Raw genomic sequence first — 18,749 nt, 5'->3', positions numbered from 1 at the left:
AATCTGTCTGGGACAGGCAAACTGGTCCTCTTGTGTTAGCTGGTAAACGTATTAATTGCGTGTATTTTATGACAGAAGTTCCTGCGTCGTCAAAATACCCAGAAAACCTCCTCCGAGTTCAACTTCTTGCACGGCTCTAAGGGAAACAAACGGGGTGGGGAAAAAAGCGCCACACTTCCCTGACTGGGAATCGAACCCGGGCCGCGGCGGTGAGAGCGCCGAATCCTAACCACTAGACCACCAGGGACACGGAGGAAAGCCCTCTCCCGTCTGTGGCGTGCCCGCAGCGCGACCGACGTCGGCTCTGAAAGCGGGGCCAAGCTCGGCAATCTTGAATTGAGACAGAGACTCGTCCACCAGCGATTCTTAAAACTGCAGTAACCCGTTGAAGACACGACCCCGCCTGCCGTCGTCACTTAGATCTAACCCGCAAAAGAATCACTGCTACAACGGCTTCCGCGACACAATGGTCAGCCACCTGGGGGAGGAACCGTGGTATGAATGACTGGAAGGACACAACAGGGAAACCCACCAGGTTCAGTGTCATACAGACTAGTGTCGCTTGACAGACAAAACTTGCAGTACAAGATTTCTAAAGATTCTTCACAATCACTGGAGTTACAGCCATCACACATCGGTGGGTTAACACTCACACACACAAAGAAAACCAGATCGCCCAGCACAAAGAAGAAAACAAGACTTACACCAAGTTGAGAGCACTTTGCCGCTGGGGGAACGGAATAACGACTATCTTCGATATTGACGCCAGGCTTTCCCTACACAAGGCCAGAACCAGACCGCGATAAGATGGCTCCGGGATGCCCGCGCTGCTCAGGTCGAGCCCGTTATGCCAAAGCAGCCTGTGGCGGGCAATGAAAACACAAGCAGCCCGTGTGTCTGCTTCCTGGTCTGCAAAAGCGCTCCAGGAAAATCTCTCTTGCGCTTCTGCTGAACTGCTGCTTCATCTACGCAGGGGCCCCCGCCTTCTTAATCAAGGAGACCAATGGCAGCATTTGTCGCAAGTGCTCGTCAGTTCCCACACAGTCGGGGAGGAGCCCGGGACTTGATGAGGACAACGACAGCCTGCTCGCCATTGTTTTACTCGGCACCTATCAATTAACACAGCAGGGTGTGACGTCCCCGGGGCGTGGGGTGTGAGTGAGGGACAGGAAGCAAGCAAGAGACAGAGGAAGTCAAGAGCCACCACACCCTGTTGCTTGCCAGTAATCACACAACTATGGCCCTCAGCTGATACCCCTTTACAAGTGGGAGACCCTGCTCCGAGTCCAGCCCGAGTGCAAAAGGCCCCAGCGAGATTTGAACTCGCGACCCCTGGTTTACAAGACCAGTGCTCTAACCCCTGAGCTATGGAGCCACAAGGCTCCAGGTCCTGACTCACGCGCAGACAAACGTACCGAGTCAAGCAGCTGGCAACATGAGGGAGACACGGTGCCCGGCTCAGCTACACAGCGGAGAAAGCAGAGAAAGGACGCCACGGCGAAGCTGAAGTCTTGCACAAGCCCATGGAAGACACCGAAGATCACCGAGGGAATCGACAGTCGGCCTGGCTCTTGTGTGGTTCCATGGTGTAATGGTTAGCACTCTGGACTCTGAATCCAGCGATCCGAGTTCAAATCTCGGTGGAACCTTTTGTGGGTGGAATTGGTGTCTGGAATGCCAAACGGGAATTACCGCTGAAACAAACGGGGTGGGGAAAAAAAAGGCCACGCTTCCCTGACCGGGAATCGAACCCGGGCCGCGGCGGTGAGAGCGCCGAATCCTAACCACTAGACCACCAGGGACACGGAGGAGAGCCCTCTCCCGTCTGTGGCGTGCCCGCAGCGCGACCGACGTCGGCTCTGAAAGCGGGGCCAAGCTCGGCAATCTTGAATTGAGACAGAGACTCATCCACCAGCGATTCTTAAAACTGCAGTAACCCGTTGAAGACACGACCCCGCCTGCCGTCGTCACTTAGATCTAACCCGCAAAAGAATCACTGCTACAACGGCTTCCGCGACACAATGGTCAGCCACCTGGGGGAGGAACCGTGGTATGAATGACTGGAAGGACACAACTGGGAAACCCACCAGGTTCAGTGTCATACAGACTAGTGTCGCTTGACAGACAAAACTTGCAGTACAAGATTTCTAAAGATTCTTCACAATCACTGGAGTTACAGCCATCACACATCGGTGGGTTAACACACACACACACAAAGAAAACCAGATCGCCCAGCACAATGAAGAAAACAAGACTTACACCAAGTTGAGAGCACTTTGCCGCTGGGGGAACGGAATAACGACTATCTTCGATATTGACGCCAGGCTTTCCCTACACAAGGCCAGAACCAGACCGCGATAAGATGGCTCCGGGATGCCCGCGCTGCTCAGGTCGAGCCCGTTATGCCAAAGCAGCCTGTGGCGGGCAATGAAAACACAAGCAGCCCGTGTGTCTGCTTCCTGGTCTGCAAAGGCTCTCCAGGAAAATCTCTCTTGCGCTTCTGCTGAACTGCTGCTTCATCTACGCAGGGGCCCCCGCCTTCTTAATCAAGGAGACCAATGGCAGCATTTGTCGCAAGTGCTCGTCAGTTCCCACACAGTCGGGGAGGAGCCCGGGACTTGATGAGGACAACGACAGCCTGCTTGGCACTGTTTTCCTCGGCACCTATCAATTAACACAGCAGGGTGTGACGTCCCCGGGGTGTGGGGTGTGAGTGAGGGACAGGAAGCAAGCAAGAGACAGAGGAAGTCAAGAGCCACCACACCCTGTTGCTTGCCAGTAATCACACAACTATGGCCCTCAGCTGATACCCCTTTACAAGTGGGAGACCCTGCTCCGAGTCCAGCCCGAGTGCAAAAGGCCCCAGCGAGATTTGAACTCGCGACCCCTGGTTTACAAGACCAGTGCTCTAACCCCTGAGCTATGGAGCCACAAGGCTCCAGGTCCTGACTCACGCGCAGACAAACGTACCGAGTCAAGCAGCTGGCAACATGAGGGAGACACGGTGCCCGGCTCAGCTACACAGCGGAGAAAGCAGAGAAAGGACGCCACGGCGAAGCTGAAGTCTTGCACAGGCCCATGGAAGACACCGAAGATCACAGAGGGAATCGACAGTCGGCCTGGCTCTTGTGTGGTTCCATGGTGTAATGGTTAGCACTCTGGACTCTGAATCCAGCGATCCGAGTTCAAATCTCGGTGGAACCTTTTGTGGGTGGAATTGGTGTCTGGAATGCCAAACGGGAATTACCGCTGAAACAAACGGGGTGGGGAAAAAAAAAGGCCACGCTTCCCTGACCGGGAATCGAACCCGGGCCGCGGCGGTGAGAGCGCCGAATCCTAACCACTAGACCACCAGGGACACGGAGGAAAGCCCTCTCCCGTCTGTGGCGTGCCCGCAGCGCGACCGACGTCGGCTCTGAAAGTGGGGCCAAGCTCGGCAATCTTGAATTGAGACAGAGACTCGTCCACCAGCGATTCTTAAAACTGCAGTAACCCGTTGAAGACACGACCCCGCCTGCCGTCGTCACTTAGATCTAACCCGCAAAAGAATCACTGCTACAACGGCTTCCGCGACACAATGGTCAGCCACCTGGGGGAGGAACCGTGGTATGAATGACTGGAAGGACACAACAGGGAAACCCACCAGGTTCAGTGTCATACAGACTAGTGTCGCTTGACAGACAAAACTTGCAGTACAAGATTTCTAAAGATTCTTCACAATCACTGGAGTTACAGCCATCACACATCGGTGGGTTAACACTCACACACACAAAGAAAACCAGATCGCCCAGCACAAAGAAGAAAACAAGACTTACACCAAGTTGAGAGCACTTTGCCGCTGGGGGAACGGAATAACGACTATCTTCGATATTGACGCCAGGCTTTCCCTACACAAGGCCAGAACCAGACCGCGATAAGATGGCTCCGGGATGCCCGCGCTGCTCAGGTCGAGCCCGTTATGCCAAAGCAGCCTGTGGCGGGCAATGAAAACACAAGCAGCCCGTGTGTCTGCTTCCTGGTCTGCAAAGGCTCTCCAGGAAAATCTCTCTTGCGCTTCTGCTGAACTGCTGCTTCATCTACGCAGGGGCCCCCGCCTTCTTAATCAAGGAGTCCAATGGCAGCATTTGTCGCAAGTGCTCGTCAGTTCCCACACAGTCGGGGAGGAGCCCGGGACTTGATGAGGACAACGACAGCCTGCTTGGCATTGTTTTCCTCGGCACCTATCAATTAACACAGCAGGGTGTGACGTCCCCGGGGCGTGGGGTGTGAGTGAGGGACAGGAAGCAAGCAAGAGACAGAGGAAGTCAAGAGCCACCACACCCTGTTGCTTGCCAGTAATCACACAACTATGGCCCTCAGCTGATACCCCTTTACAAGTGGGAGACCCTGCTCCGAGTCCAGCCCGAGTGCAAAAGGCCCCAGCGAGATTTGAACTCGCGACCCCTGGTTTACAAGACCAGTGCTCTAACCCCTGAGCTATGGAGCCACAAGGCTCCAGGTCCTGACTCACGCGCAGACAAACGTACCGAGTCAAGCAGCTGGCAACATGAGGGAGACACGGTGCCCGGCTCAGCTACACAGCGGAGAAAGCAGAGAAAGGACGCCACGGCGAAGCTGAAGTCTTGCACAGGCCCATGGAAGACACCGAAGATCACCGAGGGAATCGACAGTCGGCCTGGCTCTTGTGTGGTTCCATGGTGTAATGGTTAGCACTCTGGACTCTGAATCCAGCGATCCGAGTTCAAATCTCGGTGGAACCTTTTGTGGGTGGAATTGGTGTCTGGAATGCCAAACGGGAATTACCGCTGAAACAAACGGGGTGGGGAAAAAAAAAGGCCACGCTTCCCTGACCGGGAATCGAACCCGGGCTGCGGCGGTGAGAGCGCCGAATCCTAACCACTAGACCACCAGGGACACGGAGGAAAGCCCTCTCCCGTCTGTGGCGTGCCCGCAGCGCGACCGACGTCGGCTCTGAAAGCGGGGCCAAGCTCGGCAATCTTGAATTGAGACAGAGACTCGTCCACCAGCGATTCTTAAAACTGCAGTAACCCGTTGAAGACACGACCCCGCCTGCCGTCGTCACTTAGATCTAACCCGCAACAGAATCACTGCTACAACGGCTTCCGCGACACAATGGTCAGCCACCTGGGGGAGGAACCGTGGTATGAATGACTGGAAGGACACAACAGGGAAACCCACCAGGTTCAGTGTCATACAGACTAGTGTCGCTTGACAGACAAAACTTGCAGTACAAGATTTCTAAAGATTCTTCACAATCACTGGAGTTACAGCCATCACACATCGGTGGGTTAACACTCACACACACAAAGAAAACCAGATCGCCCAGCACAAAGAAGAAAACAAGACTTACACCAAGTTGAGAGCACTTTGCCGCTGGGGGAACGGAATAACGACTATCTTCGATATTGACGCCAGGCTTTCCCTACACAAGGCCAGAACCAGACCGCGATAAGATGGCTCCGGGATGCCCGCGCTGCTCAGGTCGAGCCCGTTATGCCAAAGCAGCCTGTGGCGGGCAATGAAAACACAAGCAGCCCGTGTGTCTGCTTCCTGGTCTGCAAAGGCTCTCCAGGAAAATCTCTCTTGCGCTTCTGCTGAACTGCTGCTTCATCTACGCAGGGGCCCCCGCCTTCTTAATCAAGGAGTCCAATGGCAGCATTTGTCGCAAGTGCTCGTCAGTTCCCACACAGTCGGGGAGGAGCCCGGGACTTGATGAGGACAACGACAGCCTGCTTGGCATTGTTTTCCTCGGCACCTATCAATTAACACAGCAGGGTGTGACGTCCCCGGGGCGTGGGGTGTGAGTGAGGGACAGGAAGCAAGCAAGAGACAGAGGAAGTCAAGAGCCACCACACCCTGTTGCTTGCCAGTAATCACACAACTATGGCCCTCAGCTGATACCCCTTTACAAGTGGGAGACCCTGCTCCGAGTCCAGCCCGAGTGCAAAAGGCCCCAGCGAGATTTGAACTCGCGACCCCTGGTTTACAAGACCAGTGCTCTAACCCCTGAGCTATGGAGCCACAAGGCTCCAGGTCCTGACTCACGCGCAGACAAACGTACCGAGTCAAGCAGCTGGCAACATGAGGGAGACACGGTGCCCGGCTCAGCTACACAGCGGAGAAAGCAGAGAAAGGACGCCACGGCGAAGCTGAAGTCTTGCACAGGCCCATGGAAGACACCGAAGATCACCGAGGGAATCGACAGTCGGCCTGGCTCTTGTGTGGTTCCATGGTGTAATGGTTAGCACTCTGGACTCTGAATCCAGCGATCCGAGTTCAAAACTCGGTGGAACCTTTTGTGGGTGGAATTGGTGTCTGGAATGCCAAATGGGAATTACCGCTGAAACAAACGGGGTGGGGAAAAAAAAAGGCCACGCTTCCCTGACCGGGAATCGAACCCGGGCCGTGGCGGTGAGAGCGCCGAATCCTAACCACTAGACCACCAGGGACACGGAGGAAAGCCCTCTCCCGTCTGTGGCGTGCCCGCAGCCCGACCGACGTCGGCTCTGAAAGCGGGGCCAAGCTCGGCAATCTTGAATTGAGACAGAGACTCGTCCACCAGCGATTCTTAAAACTGCAGTAACCCGTTGAAGACACGACCCCGCCTGCCGTCGTCACTTAGATCTAACCCGCAAAAGAATCACTGCTACAACGGCTTCCGCGACACAATGGTCAGCCACCTGGGGGAGGAACCGTGGTATGAATGACTGGAAGGACACAACAGGGAAACCCACCAGGTTCAGTGTCATACAGACTAGTGTCGCTTGACAGACAAAACTTGCAGTACAAGATTTCTAAAGATTCTTCACAATCACTGGAGTTACAGCCATCACACATCGGTGGGTTAACACTCACACACACAAAGAAAACCAGATCGCCCAGCACAAAGAAGAAAACAAGACTTACACCAAGTTGAGAGCACTTTGCCGCTGGGGGAACGGAATAACGACTATCTTCGATATTGACGCCAGGCTTTCCCTACACAAGGCCAGAACCAGACCGCGATAAGATGGCTCCGGGATGCCCGCGCTGCTCAGGTCGAGCCCGTTATGCCAAAGCAGCCTGTGGCGGGCAATGAAAACACAAGCAGCCCGTGTGTCTGCTTCCTGGTCTGCAAAGGCTCTCCAGGAAAATCTCTCTTGCGCTTCTGCTGAACTGCTGCTTCATCTACGCAGGGGCCCCCGCCTTCTTAATCAAGGAGTCCAATGGCAGCATTTGTCGCAAGTGCTCGTCAGTTCCCACACAGTCGGGGAGGAGCCCGGGACTTGATGAGGACAACGACAGCCTGCTTGGCATTGTTTTCCTCGACACCTATCAATTAACACAGCAGGGTGTGACGTCCCCGGGGCGTGGGGTGTGAGTGAGGGACAGGAAGCAAGCAAGAGACAGAGGAAGTCAAGAGCCACCACACCCTGTTGCTTGCTAGTAATCACACAACTATGGCCCTCAGCTGATACCCCTTTACAAGTGGGAGACCCTGCTCCGAGTCCAGCCCGAGTGCAAAAGGCCCCAGCGAGATTTGAACTCGCGACCCCTGGTTTACAAGACCAGTGCTCTAACCCCTGAGCTATGGAGCCACAAGGCTCCAGGTCCTGACTCACGCGCAGACAAACGTACCGAGTCAAGCAGCTGGCAACATGAGGGAGACACGGTGCCCGGCTCAGCTACACAGCGGAGAAAGCAGAGAAAGGACGCCACGGCGAAGCTGAAGTCTTGCACAGGCCCATGGAAGACACCGAAGATCACCGAGGGAATCGACAGTCGGCCTGGCTCTTGTGTGGTTCCATGGTGTAATGAGAGCGCCGAATCCTAACCACTAGACCACCAGGGACACGGAGGAAAGCCCTCTCCCGTCTGTGGCGTGCCCGCAGCGCGACCGACGTCGGCTCTGAAAGCGGGGCCAAGCTCGGCAATCTTGAATTGAGACAGAGACTCGTCCACCAGCGATTCTTAAAACTGCAGTAACCCGTTGAAGACACGACCCCGCCTGCCGTCGTCACTTAGATCTAACCCGCAAAAGAATCACTGCTACAACGGCTTCCGCGACACAATGGTCAGCCACCTGGGGGAGGAACCGTGGTATGAATGACTGGAAGGACACAACAGGGAAACCCACCAGGTTCAGTGTCATACAGACTAGTGTCGCTTGACAGACAAAACTTGCAGTACAAGATTTCTAAAGATTCTTCACAATCACTGGAGTTACAGCCATCACACATCGGTGGGTTAACACTCACACACACAAAGAAAACCAGATCGCCCAGCACAAAGAAGAAAACAAGACTTACACCAAGTTGAGAGCACTTTGCCGCTGGGGGAACGGAATAACGACTATCTTCGATATTGACGCCAGGCTTTCCCTACACAAGGCCAGAACCAGACCGCGATAAGATGGCTCCGGGATGCCCGCGCTGCTCAGGTCGAGCCCGTTATGCCAAAGCAGCCTGTGGCGGGCAATGAAAACACAAGCAGCCCGTGTGTCTGCTTCCTGGTCTGCAAAGGCTCTCCAGGAAAATCTCTCTTGCGCTTCTGCTGAACTGCTGCTTCATCTACGCAGGGGCCCCCGCCTTCTTAATCAAGGAGTCCAATGGCAGCATTTGTCGCAAGTGCTCGTCAGTTCCCACACAGTCGGGGAGGAGCCCGGGACTTGATGAGGACAACGACAGCCTGCTTGGCATTGTTTTCCTCGGCACCTATCAATTAACACAGCAGGGTGTGACGTCCCCGGGGCGTGGGGTGTGAGTGAGGGACAGGAAGCAAGCAAGAGACAGAGGAAGTCAAGAGCCACCACACCCTGTTGCTTGCCAGTAATCACACAACTATGGCCCTCAGCTGATACCCCTTTACAAGTGGGAGACCCTGCTCCGAGTCCAGCCCGAGTGCAAAAGGCCCCAGCGAGATTTGAACTCGCGACCCCTGGTTTACAAGACCAGTGCTCTAACCCCTGAGCTATGGAGCCACAAGGCTCCAGGTCCTGACTCACGCGCAGACAAACGTACCGAGTCAAGCAGCTGGCAACATGAGGGAGACACGGTGCCCGGCTCAGCTACACAGCGGAGAAAGCAGAGAAAGGACGCCACGGCGAAGCTGAAGTCTTGCACAGGCCCATGGAAGACACCGAAGATCACCGAGGGAATCGACAGTCGGCCTGGCTCTTGTGTGGTTCCATGGTGTAATGGTTAGCACTCTGGACTCTGAATCCAGCGATCCGAGTTCAAATCTCGGTGGAACCTTTTGTGGGTGGAATTGGTGTCTGGAATGCCAAACGGGAATTACCGCTGAAACAAACGGGGTGGGGAAAAAAAAGGCCACGCTTCCCTGACCGGGAATCGAACCCGGGCCGCGGCGGTGAGAGCGCCGAATCCTAACCACTAGACCACCAGGGACACGGAGGAAAGCCCTCTCCCGTCTGTGGCGTGCCCGCAGCGCGACCGACGTCGGCTCTGAAAGCGGGGCCAAGCTCGGCAATCTTGAATTGAGACAGAGACTCGTCCACCAGCGATTCTTAAAACTGCAGTAACCCGTTGAAGACACGACCCCGCCTGCCGTCGTCACTTAGATCTAACCCGCAAAAGAATCACTGCTACAACGGCTTCCGCGACACAATGGTCAGCCACCTGGGGGAGGAACCGTGGTATGAATGACTGGAAGGACACAACAGGGAAACCCACCAGGTTCAGTGTCATACAGACTAGTGTCGCTTGACAGACAAAACTTGCAGTACAAGATTTCTAAAGATTCTTCACAATCACTGGAGTTACAGCCATCACACATCGGTGGGTTAACACTCACACACACAAAGAAAACCAGATCGCCCAGCACAAAGAAGAAAACAAGACTTACACCAAGTTGAGAGCACTTTGCCGCTGGGGGAACGGAATAACGACTATCTTCGATATTGACGCCAGGCTTTCCCTACACAAGGCCAGAACCAGACCGCGATAAGATGGCTCCGGGATGCCCGCGCTGCTCAGGTCGAGCCCGTTATGCCAAAGCAGCCTGTGGCGGGCAATGAAAACACAAGCAGCCCGTGTGTCTGCTTCCTGGTCTGCAAAGGCTCTCATGGAAAATCTCTCTTGCGCTTCTGCTGAACTGCTGCTTCATCTACGCAGGGGCCCCCGCCTTCTTAATCAAGGAGTCCAATGGCAGCATTTGTCGCAAGTGCTCGTCAGTTCCCACACAGTCGGGGAGGAGCCCGGGACTTGATGAGGACAACGACAGCCTGCTTGGCATTGTTTTCCTCGACACCTATCAATTAACACAGCAGGGTGTGACGTCCCCGGGGCGTGGGGTGTGAGTGAGGGACAGGAAGCAAGCAAGAGACAGAGGAAGTCAAGAGCCACCACACCCTGTTGCTTGCCAGTAATCACACAACTATGGCCCTCAGCTGATACCCCTTTACAAGTGGGAGACCCTGCTCCGAGTCCAGCCCGAGTGCAAAAGGCCCCCAAAAGGCGAGATTTGAACTCGCGACCCCTGGTTTACAAGACCAGTGCTCTAACCCCTGAGCTATGGAGCCACAAGGCTCCAGGTCCTGACTCACGCGCAGACAAACGTACCGAGTCAAGCAGCTGGCAACATGAGGGAGACACGGTGCCCGGCTCAGCTACACAGCGGAGAAAGCAGAGAAAGGACGCCACGGCGAAGCTGAAGTCTTGCACAGGCCCATGGAAGACACCGAAGATCACCGAGGGAATCGACAGTCGGCCTGGCTCTTGTGTGGTTCCATGGTGTAATGGTTAGCACTCTGGACTCTGAATCCAGCGATCCGAGTTCAAATCTCGGTGGAACCTTTTGTGGGTGGAATTGGTGTCTGGAATGCCAAACGGGAATTACCGCTGAAACAAACGGGGTGGGGAAAAAAAAGGCCACGCTTCCCTGACCGGGAATCGAACCCGGGCCGCGGCGGTGAGAGCGCCGAATCCTAACCACTAGACCACCAGGGACACGGAGGAAAGCCCTCTCCCGTCTGTGGCGTGCCCGCAGCGCGACCGACGTCGGCTCTGAAAGCGGGGCCAAGCTCGGCAATCTTGAATTGAGACAGAGACTCGTCCACCAGCGATTCTTAAAACTGCAGTAACCCGTTGAAGACACGACCCCGCCTGCCGTCGTCACTTAGATCTAACCCGCAAAAGAATCACTGCTACAACGGCTTCCGCGACACAATGGTCAGCCACCTGGGGGAGGAACCGTGGTATGAATGACTGGAAGGACACAACAGGGAAACCCACCAGGTTCAGTGTCATACAGACTAGTGTCGCTTGACAGACAAAACTTGCAGTACAAGATTTCTAAAGATTCTTCACAATCACTGGAGTTACAGCCATCACACATCGGTGGGTTAACACTCACACACACAAAGAAAACCAGATCGCCCAGCACAAAGAAGAAAACAAGACTTACACCAAGTTGAGAGCACTTTGCCGCTGGGGGAACGGAATAACGACTATCTTCGATATTGACGCCAGGCTTTCCCTACACAAGGCCAGAACCAGACCGCGATAAGATGGCTCCGGGATGCCCGCGCTGCTCAGGTCGAGCCCGTTATGCCAAAGCAGCCTGTGGCGGGCAATGAAAACACAAGCAGCCCGTGTGTCTGCTTCCTGGTCTGCAAAGGCTCTCCAGGAAAATCTCTCTTGCGCTTCTGCTGAACTGCTGCTTCATCTACGCAGGGGCCCCCGCCTTCTTAATCAAGGAGTCCAATGGCAGCATTTGTCGCAAGTGCTCGTCAGTTCCCACACAGTCGGGGAGGAGCCCGGGACTTGATGAGGACAACGACAGCCTGCTTGGCATTGTTTTCCTCGGCACCTATCAATTAACACAGCAGGGTGTGACGTCCCCGGGGCGTGGGGTGTGAGTGAGGGACAGGAAGCAAGCAAGAGACAGAGGAAGTCAAGAGCCACCACACCCTGTTGCTTGCCAGTAATCACACAACTATGGCCCTCAGCTGATACCCCTTTACAAGTGGGAGACCCTGCTCCGAGTCCAGCCCGAGTGCAAAAGGCCCCAGCGAGATTTGAACTCGCGACCCCTGGTTTACAAGACCAGTGCTCTAACCCCTGAGCTATGGAGCCACAAGGCTCCAGGTCCTGACTCACGCGCAGACAAACGTACCGAGTCAAGCAGCTGGCAACATGAGGGAGACACGGTGCCCGGCTCAGCTACACAGCGGAGAAAGCAGAGAAAGGACGCCACGGCGAAGCTGAAGTCTTGCACAAGCCCATGGAAGACACCGAAGATCACCGAGGGAATCGACAGTCGGCCTGGCTCTTGTGTGGTTCCATGGTGTAATGGTTAGCACTCTGGACTCTGAATCCAGCGATCCGAGTTCAAATCTCGGTGGAACCTTTTGTGGGTGGAATTGGTGTCTGGAATGCCAAACGGGAATTACCGCTGAAACAAACGGGGTGGGGAAAAAAAAAGGCCACGCTTCCCTGACCGGGAATCGAACCCGGGCCGCGGCGGTGAGAGCGCCGAATCCTAACCACTAGACCACCAGGGACACGGAGGAAAGCCCTCTCCCGTCTGTGGCGTGCCCGCAGCGCGACCGACGTCGGCTCTGAAAGCGGGGCCAAGCTCGGCAATCTTGAATTGAGACAGAGACTCGTCCACCAGCGATTCTTAAAACTGCAGTAACCCGTTGAAGACACGACCCCGCCTGCCGTCGTCACTTAGATCTAACCCGCAAAAGAATCACTGCTACAACGGCTTCCGCGACACAATGGTCAGCCACCTGGGGGAGGAACCGTGGTATGAATGACTGGAAGGACACAACAGGGAAACCCACCAGGTTCAGTGTCATACAGACTAGTGTCGCTTGACAGACAAAACTTGCAGTACAAGATTTCTAAAGATTCTTCACAATCACTGGAGTTACAGCCATCACACATCGGTGGGTTAACACTCACACACACAAAGAAAACCAGATCGCCCAGCACAAAGAAGAAAACAAGACTTACACCAAGTTGAGAGCACTTTGCCGCTGGGGGAACGGAATAACGACTATCTTCGATATTGACGCCAGGCTTTCCCTACACAAGGCCAGAACCAGACCGCGATAAGATGGCTCCGGGATGCCCGCGCTGCTCAGGTCGAGCCCGTTATGCCAAAGCAGCCTGTGGCGGGCAATGAAAACACAAGCAGCCCGTGTGTCTGCTTCCTGGTCTGCAAAGGCTCTCCAGGAAAATCTCTCTTGCGCTTCTGCTGAACTGCTGCTTCATCTACGCAGGGGCCCCCGCCTTCTTAATCAAGGAGTCCAATGGCAGCATTTGTCGCAAGTGCTCGTCAGTTCCCACACAGTCGGGGAGGAGCCCGGGACTTGATGAGGACAACGACAGCCTGCTTGGCATTGTTTTCCTCGACACCTATCAATTAACACAGCAGGGTGTGACGTCCCCGGGGCGTGGGGTGTGAGTGAGGGACAGGAAGCAAGCAAGAGACAGAGGAAGTCAAGAGCCACCACACCCTGTTGCTTGCCAGTAATCACACAACTATGGCCCTCAGCTGATACCCCTTTACAAGTGGGAGACCCTGCTCCGAGTCCAGCCCGAGTGCAAAAGGCCCCAGCGAGATTTGAACTCGCGACCCCTGGTTTACAAGACCAGTGCTCTAACCCCTGAGCTATGGAGCCACAAGGCTCCAGGTCCTGACTCACGCGCAGACAAACGTACCGAGTCAAGCAGCTGGCAACATGAGGGAGACACGGTGCCCGGCTCAGCTACACAGCGGAGAAAGCAGAGAAAGGACGCCACGGCGAAGCTGAAGTCTTGCACAGGCCCATGGAAGACACCGAAGATCACCGAGGGAATCGACAGTCGGCCTGGCTCTTGTGTGGTTCCATGGTGTAATGGTTAGCACTCTGGACTCTGAATCCAGCGATCCGAGTTCAAATCTCGGTGGAACCTTTTGTGGGTGGAATTGGTGTCTGGAATGCCAAACGGGAATTACCGCTGAAACAAACGGGGTGGGGAAAAAAAAGGCCACGCTTCCCTGACCGGGAATCGAACCCGGGCCGTGGCGGTGAGAGCGCCGAATCCTAACCACTAGACCACCAGGGACACGGAGGAAAGCCCTCTCCCGTCTGTGGCGTGCCCGCAGCGCGACCGACGTCGGCTCTGAAAGCGGGGCCAAGCTCGGCAATCTTGAATTGAGACAGAGACTCGTCCACCAGCGATTCTTAAAACTGCAGTAACCCGTTGAAGACACGACCCCGCCTGCCGTCGTCACTTAGATCTAACCCGCAAAAGAATCACTGCTACAACGGCTTCCGCGACACAATGGTCAGCCACCTGGGGGAGGAACCGTGGTATGAATGACTGGAAGGACACAACAGGGAAACCCACCAGGTTCAGTGTCATACAGACTAGTGTCGCTTGACAGACAAAACTTGCAGTACAAGATTTCTAAAGATTCTTCACAATCACTGGAGTTACAGCCATCACACATCGGTGGGTTAACACTCACACACACAAAGAAAACCAGATCGCCCAGCACAAAGAAGAAAACAAGACTTACACCAAGTTGAGAGCACTTTGCCGCTGGGGGAACGGAATAACGACTATCTTCGATATTGACGCCAGGCTTTCCCTACACAAGGCCAGAACCAGACCGCGATAAGATGGCTCCGGGATGCCCGCGCTGCTCAGGTCGAGCCCGTTATGCCAAAGCAGCCTGTGGCGGGCAATGAAAACACAAGCAGCCCGTGTGTCTGCTTCCTGGTCTGCAAAGGCTCTCCAGGAAAATCTCTCTTGCGCTTCTGCTGAACTGCTGCTTCATCTACGCAGGGGCCCCCGCCTTCTTAATCAAGGAGTCCAATGGCAGCATTTGTCGCAAGTGCTCGTCAGTTCCCACACAGTCGGGGAGGAGCCCGGGACTTGATGAGGACAACGACAGCCTGCTTGGCATTGTTTTCCTCGGCACCTATCAATTAACACAGCAGGGTGTGACGTCCCCGGGGCGTGGGGTGTGAGTGAGGGACAGGAAGCAAGCAAGAGACAGAGGAAGTCAAGAGCCACCACACCCTGTTGCTTGCCAGTAATCACACAACTATGGCCCTCAGCTGATACCCCTTTACAAGTGGGAGACCCTGCTCCGAGTCCAGCCCGAGTGCAAAAGGCCCCAGCGAGATTTGAACTCGCGACCCCTGGTTTACAAGACCAGTGCTCTAACCCCTGAGCTATGGAGCCACAAGGCTCCAGGTCCTGACTCACGCGCAGACAAACGTACCGAGTCAAGCAGCTGGCAACATGAGGGAGACACGGTGCCCGGCTCAGCTACACAGCGGAGAAAGCAGAGAAAGGACGCCACGGCGAAGCTGAAGTCTTGCACAAGCCCATGGAAGACACCGAAGATCACCGAGGGAATCGACAGTCGGCCTGGCTCTTGTGTGGTTCCATGGTGTAATGGTTAGCACTCTGGACTCTGAATCCAGCGATCCGAGTTCAAATCTCGGTGGAACCTTTTGTGGGTGGAATTGGTGTCTGGAATGCCAAACGGGAATTACCGCTGAAACAAACGGGGTGGGGAAAAAAAAAGGCCACGCTTCCCTGACCGGGAATCGAACCCGGGCCGTGGCGGTGAGAGCGCCGAATCCTAACCACTAGACCACCAGGGACACGGAGGAAAGCCCTCTCCCGTCTGTGGCGTGCCCGCAGCGCGACCGACGTCGGCTCTGAAAGCGGGGCCAAGCTCGGCAATCTTGAATTGAGACAGAGACTCGTCCACCAGCGATTCTTAAAACTGCAGTAACCCGTTGAAGACACGACCCCGCCTGCCGTCGTCACTTAGATCTAACCCGCAAAAGAATCACTGCTACAACGGCTTCCGCGACACAATGGTCAGCCACCTGGGGGAGGAACCGTGGTATGAATGACTGGAAGGACACAACAGGGAAACCCACCAGGTTCAGTGTCATACAGACTAGTGTCGCTTGACAGACAAAACTTGCAGTACAAGATTTCTAAAGATTCTTCACAATCACTGGAGTTACAGCCATCACACATCGGTGGGTTAACACTCACACACACAAAGAAAACCAGATCGCCCAGCACAAAGAAGAAAACAAGACTTACACCAAGTTGAGAGCACTTTGCCGCTGGGGGAACGGAATAACGACTATCTTCGATATTGACGCCAGGCTTTCCCTACACAAGGCCAGAACCAGACCGCGATAAGATGGCTCCGGGATGCCCGCGCTGCTCAGGTCGAGCCCGTTATGCCAAAGCAGCCTGTGGCGGGCAATGAAAACACAAGCAGCCCGTGTGTCTGCTTCCTGGTCTGCAAAGGCTCTCCAGGAAAATCTCTCTTGCGCTTCTGCTGAACTGCTGCTTCATCTACGCAGGGGCCCCCGCCTTCTTAATCAAGGAGTCCAATGGCAGCATTTGTCGCAAGTGCTCGTCAGTTCCCACACAGTCGGGGAGGAGCCCGGGACTTGATGAGGACAACGACAGCCTGCTTGGCATTGTTTTCCTCGGCACCTATCAATTAACACAGCAGGGTGTGACGTCCCCGGGGCGTGGGGTGTGAGTGAGGGACAGGAAGCAAGCAAGAGACAGAGGAAGTCAAGAGCCACCACACCCTGTTGCTTGCCAGTAATCACACAACTATGGCCCTCAGCTGATACCCCTTTACAAGTGGGAGACCCTGCTCCGAGTCCAGCCCGAGTGCAAAAGGCCCCAGCGAGATTTGAACTCGCGACCCCTGGTTTACAAGACCAGTGCTCTAACCCCTGAGCTATGGAGCCACAAGGCTCCAGGTCCTGACTCACGCGCAGACAAACGTACCGAGTCAAGCAGCTGGCAACATGAGGGAGACACGGTGCCCGGCTCAGCTACACAGCGGAGAAAGCAGAGAAAGGACGCCACGGCGAAGCTGAAGTCTTGCACAGGCCCATGGAAGACACCGAAGATCACCGAGGGAATCGACAGTCGGCCTGGCTCTTGTGTGGTTCCATGGTGTAATGGTTAGCACTCTGGACTCTGAATCCAGCGATCCGAGTTCAAATCTCGGTGGAACCTTTTGTGGGTGGAATTGGTGTCTGGAATGCCAAACGGGAATTACCGCTGAAACAAACGGGGTGGGGAAAAAAAAGGCCACGCTTCCCTGACCGGGAATCGAACCCGGGCCGCGGCGGTGAGAGCGCCGAATCCTAACCACTAGACCACCAGGGACACGGAGGAAAGCCCTCTCCCGTCTGTGGCGTGCCCGCAGCGCGACCGACGTCGGCTCTGAAAGCGGGGCCAAGCTCGGCAATCTTGAATTGAGACAGAGACTCGTCCACCAGCGATTCTTAAAACTGCAGTAACCCGTTGAAGACACGACCCCGCCTGCCGTCGTCACTTAGATCTAACCCGCAAAAGAATCACTGCTACAACGGCTTCCGCGACACAATGGTCAGCCACCTGGGGGAGGAACCGTGGTATGAATGACTGGAAGGACACAACAGGGAAACCCACCAGGTTCAGTGTCATACAGACTAGTGTCGCTTGACAGACAAAACTTGCAGTACAAGATTTCTAAAGATTCTTCACAATCACTGGAGTTACAGCCATCACACATCGGTGGGTTAACACTCACACACACAAAGAAAACCAGATCGCCCAGCACAAAGAAGAAAACAAGACTTACACCAAGTTGAGAGCACTTTGCCGCTGGGGGAACGGAATAACGACTATCTTCGATATTGACGCCAGGCTTTCCCTACACAAGGCCAGAACCAGACCGCGATAAGATGGCTCCGGGATGCCCGCGCTGCTCAGGTCGAGCCCGTTATGCCAAAGCAGCCTGTGGCGGGCAATGAAAACACAAGCAGCCCGTGTGTCTGCTTCCTGGTCTGCAAAGGCTCTCCAGGAAAATCTCTCTTGCGCTTCTGCTGAACTGCTGCTTCATCTACGCAGGGGCCCCCGCCTTCTTAATCAAGGAGTCCAATGGCAGCATTTGTCGCAAGTGCTCGTCAGTTCCCACACAGTCGGGGAGGAGCCCGGGACTTGATGAGGACAACGACAGCCTGCTTGGCATTGTTTTCCTCGGCACCTATCAATTAACACAGCAGGGTGTGACGTCCCCGGGGCGTGGGGTGTGAGTGAGGGACAGGAAGCAAGCAAGAGACAGAGGAAGTCAAGAGCCACCACACCCTGTTGCTTGCCAGTAATCACACAACTATGGCCCTCAGCTGATACCCCTTTACAAGTGGGAAACCCTGCTCCGAGTCCAGCCCGAGTGCAAAAGGCCCCAGCGAGATTTGAACTCGCGACCCCTGGTTTACAAGACCAGTGCTCTAACCCCTGAGCTATGGAGCCACAAGGCTCCAGGTCCTGACTCACGCGCAGACAAACGTACTGAGTCAAGCAGCTGGCAACATGAGGGAGACACGGTGCCCGGCTCAGCTACACAGCGGAGAAAGCAGAGAAAGGACGCCACGGCGAAGCTGAAGTCTTGCACAGGCCCATGGAAGACACCGAAGATCACCGAGGGAATCGACAGTCGGCCTGGCTCTTGTGTGGTTCCATGGTGTAATGGTTAGCACTCTGGACTCTGAATCCAGCGATCCGAGTTCAAATCTCGGTGGAACCTTTTGTGGGTGGAATTGGTGTCTGGAATGCCAAACGGGAATTACCGCTGAAACAAACGGGGTGGGGAAAAAAAAGGCCACGCTTCCCTGACCGGGAATCGAACCCGGGCCGCGGCGGTGAGAGCGCCGAATCCTAACCACTAGACCACCAGGGACACGG

At 55.1% G+C, this 18,749-nt stretch overlaps 35 non-coding genes across 35 annotated transcripts; 11 read left to right on the top strand and 24 right to left on the bottom strand.

The window, feature by feature from the left end:
• Nucleotides 1-175: 175 nt before the first annotated feature.
• trnae-cuc (transfer RNA glutamic acid (anticodon CUC)) lies at nucleotides 176-247 on the bottom strand. The gene has a single exon. It is a non-coding gene; the product is annotated as a tRNA-Glu (tRNA).
• A 1,055-nt stretch (nucleotides 248-1,302) lies between these two features.
• trnat-ugu (transfer RNA threonine (anticodon UGU)) lies at nucleotides 1,303-1,375 on the bottom strand. Its single transcript has one exon. It is a non-coding gene; the product is annotated as a tRNA-Thr (tRNA).
• Nucleotides 1,376-1,577: 202 nt separating this feature from the next.
• trnaq-cug (transfer RNA glutamine (anticodon CUG)) lies at nucleotides 1,578-1,649 on the top strand. The gene has a single exon. It is a non-coding gene; the product is annotated as a tRNA-Gln (tRNA).
• An 81-nt stretch (nucleotides 1,650-1,730) lies between these two features.
• Nucleotides 1,731-1,802, bottom strand: trnae-cuc (transfer RNA glutamic acid (anticodon CUC)). Its single transcript has one exon. It is a non-coding gene; the product is annotated as a tRNA-Glu (tRNA).
• Nucleotides 1,803-2,857: 1,055 nt separating this feature from the next.
• On the bottom strand, nucleotides 2,858-2,930 carry trnat-ugu (transfer RNA threonine (anticodon UGU)). The gene has a single exon. It is a non-coding gene; the product is annotated as a tRNA-Thr (tRNA).
• Nucleotides 2,931-3,132: 202 nt separating this feature from the next.
• On the top strand, nucleotides 3,133-3,204 carry trnaq-cug (transfer RNA glutamine (anticodon CUG)). The gene has a single exon. It is a non-coding gene; the product is annotated as a tRNA-Gln (tRNA).
• Nucleotides 3,205-3,286: 82 nt separating this feature from the next.
• Nucleotides 3,287-3,358, bottom strand: trnae-cuc (transfer RNA glutamic acid (anticodon CUC)). The gene has a single exon. It is a non-coding gene; the product is annotated as a tRNA-Glu (tRNA).
• Nucleotides 3,359-4,413: 1,055 nt separating this feature from the next.
• trnat-ugu (transfer RNA threonine (anticodon UGU)) lies at nucleotides 4,414-4,486 on the bottom strand. Its single transcript has one exon. It is a non-coding gene; the product is annotated as a tRNA-Thr (tRNA).
• Nucleotides 4,487-4,688: 202 nt separating this feature from the next.
• On the top strand, nucleotides 4,689-4,760 carry trnaq-cug (transfer RNA glutamine (anticodon CUG)). Its single transcript has one exon. It is a non-coding gene; the product is annotated as a tRNA-Gln (tRNA).
• An 82-nt stretch (nucleotides 4,761-4,842) lies between these two features.
• Nucleotides 4,843-4,914, bottom strand: trnae-cuc (transfer RNA glutamic acid (anticodon CUC)). Its single transcript has one exon. It is a non-coding gene; the product is annotated as a tRNA-Glu (tRNA).
• Nucleotides 4,915-5,969: 1,055 nt separating this feature from the next.
• Nucleotides 5,970-6,042, bottom strand: trnat-ugu (transfer RNA threonine (anticodon UGU)). The gene has a single exon. It is a non-coding gene; the product is annotated as a tRNA-Thr (tRNA).
• Nucleotides 6,043-6,244: 202 nt separating this feature from the next.
• trnaq-cug (transfer RNA glutamine (anticodon CUG)) lies at nucleotides 6,245-6,316 on the top strand. Its single transcript has one exon. It is a non-coding gene; the product is annotated as a tRNA-Gln (tRNA).
• Nucleotides 6,317-6,398: 82 nt separating this feature from the next.
• trnae-cuc (transfer RNA glutamic acid (anticodon CUC)) lies at nucleotides 6,399-6,470 on the bottom strand. Its single transcript has one exon. It is a non-coding gene; the product is annotated as a tRNA-Glu (tRNA).
• Nucleotides 6,471-7,525: 1,055 nt separating this feature from the next.
• On the bottom strand, nucleotides 7,526-7,598 carry trnat-ugu (transfer RNA threonine (anticodon UGU)). The gene has a single exon. It is a non-coding gene; the product is annotated as a tRNA-Thr (tRNA).
• Nucleotides 7,599-8,907: 1,309 nt separating this feature from the next.
• trnat-ugu (transfer RNA threonine (anticodon UGU)) lies at nucleotides 8,908-8,980 on the bottom strand. Its single transcript has one exon. It is a non-coding gene; the product is annotated as a tRNA-Thr (tRNA).
• Nucleotides 8,981-9,182: 202 nt separating this feature from the next.
• On the top strand, nucleotides 9,183-9,254 carry trnaq-cug (transfer RNA glutamine (anticodon CUG)). The gene has a single exon. It is a non-coding gene; the product is annotated as a tRNA-Gln (tRNA).
• Nucleotides 9,255-9,335: 81 nt separating this feature from the next.
• Nucleotides 9,336-9,407, bottom strand: trnae-cuc (transfer RNA glutamic acid (anticodon CUC)). The gene has a single exon. It is a non-coding gene; the product is annotated as a tRNA-Glu (tRNA).
• A 1,055-nt stretch (nucleotides 9,408-10,462) lies between these two features.
• trnat-ugu (transfer RNA threonine (anticodon UGU)) lies at nucleotides 10,463-10,540 on the bottom strand. Its single transcript has one exon. It is a non-coding gene; the product is annotated as a tRNA-Thr (tRNA).
• A 202-nt stretch (nucleotides 10,541-10,742) lies between these two features.
• trnaq-cug (transfer RNA glutamine (anticodon CUG)) lies at nucleotides 10,743-10,814 on the top strand. The gene has a single exon. It is a non-coding gene; the product is annotated as a tRNA-Gln (tRNA).
• Nucleotides 10,815-10,895: 81 nt separating this feature from the next.
• trnae-cuc (transfer RNA glutamic acid (anticodon CUC)) lies at nucleotides 10,896-10,967 on the bottom strand. The gene has a single exon. It is a non-coding gene; the product is annotated as a tRNA-Glu (tRNA).
• A 1,055-nt stretch (nucleotides 10,968-12,022) lies between these two features.
• trnat-ugu (transfer RNA threonine (anticodon UGU)) lies at nucleotides 12,023-12,095 on the bottom strand. Its single transcript has one exon. It is a non-coding gene; the product is annotated as a tRNA-Thr (tRNA).
• A 202-nt stretch (nucleotides 12,096-12,297) lies between these two features.
• On the top strand, nucleotides 12,298-12,369 carry trnaq-cug (transfer RNA glutamine (anticodon CUG)). Its single transcript has one exon. It is a non-coding gene; the product is annotated as a tRNA-Gln (tRNA).
• An 82-nt stretch (nucleotides 12,370-12,451) lies between these two features.
• On the bottom strand, nucleotides 12,452-12,523 carry trnae-cuc (transfer RNA glutamic acid (anticodon CUC)). The gene has a single exon. It is a non-coding gene; the product is annotated as a tRNA-Glu (tRNA).
• Nucleotides 12,524-13,578: 1,055 nt separating this feature from the next.
• Nucleotides 13,579-13,651, bottom strand: trnat-ugu (transfer RNA threonine (anticodon UGU)). Its single transcript has one exon. It is a non-coding gene; the product is annotated as a tRNA-Thr (tRNA).
• Nucleotides 13,652-13,853: 202 nt separating this feature from the next.
• On the top strand, nucleotides 13,854-13,925 carry trnaq-cug (transfer RNA glutamine (anticodon CUG)). The gene has a single exon. It is a non-coding gene; the product is annotated as a tRNA-Gln (tRNA).
• Nucleotides 13,926-14,006: 81 nt separating this feature from the next.
• On the bottom strand, nucleotides 14,007-14,078 carry trnae-cuc (transfer RNA glutamic acid (anticodon CUC)). The gene has a single exon. It is a non-coding gene; the product is annotated as a tRNA-Glu (tRNA).
• Nucleotides 14,079-15,133: 1,055 nt separating this feature from the next.
• trnat-ugu (transfer RNA threonine (anticodon UGU)) lies at nucleotides 15,134-15,206 on the bottom strand. Its single transcript has one exon. It is a non-coding gene; the product is annotated as a tRNA-Thr (tRNA).
• A 202-nt stretch (nucleotides 15,207-15,408) lies between these two features.
• Nucleotides 15,409-15,480, top strand: trnaq-cug (transfer RNA glutamine (anticodon CUG)). The gene has a single exon. It is a non-coding gene; the product is annotated as a tRNA-Gln (tRNA).
• Nucleotides 15,481-15,562: 82 nt separating this feature from the next.
• On the bottom strand, nucleotides 15,563-15,634 carry trnae-cuc (transfer RNA glutamic acid (anticodon CUC)). Its single transcript has one exon. It is a non-coding gene; the product is annotated as a tRNA-Glu (tRNA).
• Nucleotides 15,635-16,689: 1,055 nt separating this feature from the next.
• trnat-ugu (transfer RNA threonine (anticodon UGU)) lies at nucleotides 16,690-16,762 on the bottom strand. The gene has a single exon. It is a non-coding gene; the product is annotated as a tRNA-Thr (tRNA).
• A 202-nt stretch (nucleotides 16,763-16,964) lies between these two features.
• trnaq-cug (transfer RNA glutamine (anticodon CUG)) lies at nucleotides 16,965-17,036 on the top strand. The gene has a single exon. It is a non-coding gene; the product is annotated as a tRNA-Gln (tRNA).
• Nucleotides 17,037-17,117: 81 nt separating this feature from the next.
• Nucleotides 17,118-17,189, bottom strand: trnae-cuc (transfer RNA glutamic acid (anticodon CUC)). The gene has a single exon. It is a non-coding gene; the product is annotated as a tRNA-Glu (tRNA).
• A 1,055-nt stretch (nucleotides 17,190-18,244) lies between these two features.
• Nucleotides 18,245-18,317, bottom strand: trnat-ugu (transfer RNA threonine (anticodon UGU)). Its single transcript has one exon. It is a non-coding gene; the product is annotated as a tRNA-Thr (tRNA).
• A 202-nt stretch (nucleotides 18,318-18,519) lies between these two features.
• On the top strand, nucleotides 18,520-18,591 carry trnaq-cug (transfer RNA glutamine (anticodon CUG)). Its single transcript has one exon. It is a non-coding gene; the product is annotated as a tRNA-Gln (tRNA).
• Nucleotides 18,592-18,672: 81 nt separating this feature from the next.
• On the bottom strand, nucleotides 18,673-18,744 carry trnae-cuc (transfer RNA glutamic acid (anticodon CUC)). Its single transcript has one exon. It is a non-coding gene; the product is annotated as a tRNA-Glu (tRNA).
• Nucleotides 18,745-18,749: the final 5 nt, after the last annotated feature.

Source organism: Lepisosteus platostomus, chromosome 8, assembly GCF_059453375.1.
Source record: "Lepisosteus platostomus isolate fLepPlt1 chromosome 8, fLepPlt1.hap1, whole genome shotgun sequence".
Taxonomy (NCBI): Eukaryota; Metazoa; Chordata; class Actinopteri; order Semionotiformes; family Lepisosteidae; genus Lepisosteus; species Lepisosteus platostomus.
The sequence above is the reverse complement of the archived record's forward strand: the minus strand, read 5'-3'. Positions and strand labels throughout refer to the sequence as shown.